The following is a 3073-nucleotide window of genomic DNA, read 5'->3' as shown; positions in this document are numbered from 1 at the left end:
AACCCGGAGGAAACCCACGCAGACACGGGGAGAACATGCAAACTCCACACAGAGGACAAACCCAGGCCCTCCTCGCTGTGAGGCGACAGCGCTACCCACCACGCCACCATGCCGCCCAGTAGCATCTCCTTTAAACTATTTATATGTTCTCAATTGTTGAATATACTTGAGCTTACATTTCTCACTGATATAAGACTGGTTTTACTACTTATTGTAAAGCATATTATCTCCTTTTCTCAGTCTGAGGGAGACTCCTGCATTCCACATTTAAAAAGTCTATTAATTCAGCACATCAGATAATTATTAAATTATCTGTGATAATTTGGTGCATTAGAGCTATTAAATGAAAATGATATTGTGCATTACAGTGGTATGCCTTGATAGAGCTTGATTATGTTTTAGTTGGGTTGAAACCAGGGAGTGGCGCACTGAGGAATGTAGCATGAATAAAATAGTTATTGGACCCTTTATATTGCTACTTATGACTCATGGGTATCTGTGATCATAAATAACAATGTAATTTAGCCATTAGCATACATTGGACAACCAATTGAGTTGAGACATAAGTCAGTTAGCAAGCACATTACATTGCTTTATTTTAATATTTTAGTGGTAATATTCATATTTGCCTTTTTTGCATCAGGGTCATGTTATCCTAATTACACCAATAGTGATAGTCTGGTATCAACCATCAACCATTTCTTCTGGAGCCTTTCCATTACTGCTTTTCTGGCATCATTGTACATTCTCATTTACTTATGACTCATGAAGACTGTTCTTCTTCCTGTAGTTAGTATAGAAAATACTTTGCCTCTAGAGTAGAAAATACTTCAGCCTTCATCAGTTCAAAGTGGGGAGTCCTATTAGATCTGCACAGCTTACAGTAGAACAGACCCTCAGGGCAATGGATGGATGTCCTTTTCTTAATCCACCGTCTTCAGCCTGCCACTAGTCGCTAAGCCTGTTAGTGAGACAAGTTTCCTCTGAGTCAGCTAACAGGGGATCCAGTCAGGCCTTTGAGTCATATCCTGCTGTCTGCACCAGGAATTAATGCAATATTCAATAACAGAGATCACTGCTCTATCCTGTCCCATTGTGAAAACACCAACGCAATTCAACACAGCTTCAATTAAGTTTAAGATTAGATTAAGTGACCCTTCTTAGTCCCACAACAGGGAAATTTCACCTCCACATTTAACCCATCCATGAAGTAAAACACCAAAGACAGTACACACACTAGGGGGCAGTGAGCACACTTGCCCGGAGCAGTTGGCAGCCCTATCCACAGTGCCCGGGGAGCAGTTGGGGGTTAGGTGCCTTGCTCAAGCAATACCTCAGTCATGTACTGTGAGCTCTGGGGATCGATGACTGCCCACCAAGGAGGTGCACCACTCCTGGACATACTGCAATAGCAGGTTGATGCGTGGAGTGTATGGAGCAAACCCCTCTTCTGTCTCCCTGTTCTAAAAACAAATTTAATATGTAGTCCTCATATAGAGGACATATCAGATATTAAACTGATAAGAACAGATACTACACTTGATCTTAGCCAAAAGGCAGAGAAACGAATTACATGAGCTTATAACGGATGAGCTCTGCTAGGTGTTAGGTCTAGAAATGGCAAGACATGGTAGAAGTCCCTGCTAGAAAACCAGCAAGATCAGCATAGCTGGTCACCAACAGAACCAACATATTGTGGTGTCAGAGCATGTTTTGCTTCCTGTGATGCTTTGTTTATTTATTAAGTTCTTGAAATATTAAGTAAAGGTTGCATCTTGGTTGCATTCAAGCATATGACGTTAACATTTACAGGTTATAACATTGGGTAATTTTGTGTAGTGTGGGAGTTTTAGCTACCATCATTCTGGTTTGAGTCCTTATTCATAACCTTTGGTGGGATTCTGTAGTGGGCTATGGTGGTGCTAAAGGTTTAAAAAGCAAATTTCCCTCTTTGAAATAAGAGCAGTTTTCCTCTGTTATACTCTGGCTGCAGTTTTCAAAATAAAGGTGCATTATGGGCACAAACTTGGGCACAAGTTGTCCAAACTTCTTCTGTGTAGCCCCCATGCTGCAAAATTTTGTGTTTTGAATGCTGGTATGCAGCAATGGAAGCTGTTATGCTTGTCACTAGCAACACCTGCATATGTTATATTTTGGATGGTAGTCATGCTGGCTGACTAGCTAAACCAACACCAGACCAGTTTAAATCAGCTTAGACCAGAATGGAATTCATATCACCAGTTCAAATAAAGTTATGATGAAAAAAACTTCCAAGATTGCAAAGCTGTCCTTACTGAAAGGTAGTAAGCCGGTGAGATTTTCTTAAGTGACAGCAAGTGAGTGCTTCCGATGTTAGCTAAACCAAACTTTAAAAAGCTAAGATCTCACTGCCAATATTTCACTCATTGCTCTGCATTTCAATAACATCTCAAAATTGCAGAGTTAATTTTATGGCATTTGGCAGACGCTCTTATCCAGAGTGACTTACAATGTGATCATTTTACACAAAGGTGGTGTTAGGAATCTTGCCCAAGGACTTTCATAGGCATAGTGTAGGGTGCTTGCCTAGGCGGGGCCTGTCCACAGCGCAGAAGGCAGAGGTGTTACCCACTACAATATACCAACCAAGAGTTAATTCCTTACTGAAAGTTTGTTAGCTTCTTTTTAAAACATCTGGTTTTAGGCAAAATGCCCTTTGGTAGGTGGATACAATTTGGGCTGGTTTGTCATTATTTTGGCTCAATAAAAAAAAAAAAAAAAAAAAAAGATAGAGAAAATATATATATATATATATATATATATATATATATATATATATATATATATATATATATATACATATTTAATTAATAAACTGCATTACTTAATAACAGGCCTAAACCCCCATCCTATCAGTCCATCTTTATCATTCACAATGGACATCATTGATCAACAGACCAAGTTTCCAACTGATGCAATGGATATAAGTAGCGGACCAACATGGTTTGTTCAATTCACACAATCTTACTGACAGTTCTGCTGTTGGACCAGTATGTGGTCTGTTCAGCAAAGCCTATAAAGGAAAGCAAGTTTT

At 39.4% G+C, this 3073-nt stretch overlaps 1 non-coding gene across 1 annotated transcript; it reads right to left on the bottom strand.

Annotated features, from left to right (window-relative positions):
- Positions 1 to 1378: 1378 nt before the first annotated feature.
- LOC119264876 lies at positions 1379 to 1569 on the bottom strand. Its single transcript, XR_005131272.1, has one exon. It is a non-coding gene; the product is annotated as a U2 spliceosomal RNA (small nuclear RNA).
- Between the last annotated feature and the right edge of the window lie 1504 nt (positions 1570 to 3073).

This window comes from Pygocentrus nattereri, chromosome 12 (genome assembly GCF_015220715.1).
Source record: "Pygocentrus nattereri isolate fPygNat1 chromosome 12, fPygNat1.pri, whole genome shotgun sequence".
In the NCBI taxonomy this organism is placed as follows: Eukaryota; Metazoa; Chordata; class Actinopteri; order Characiformes; family Serrasalmidae; genus Pygocentrus; species Pygocentrus nattereri.
Note: the sequence above shows the minus strand (reverse complement) of the source record. Positions and strands in the feature narration are given on the sequence as shown.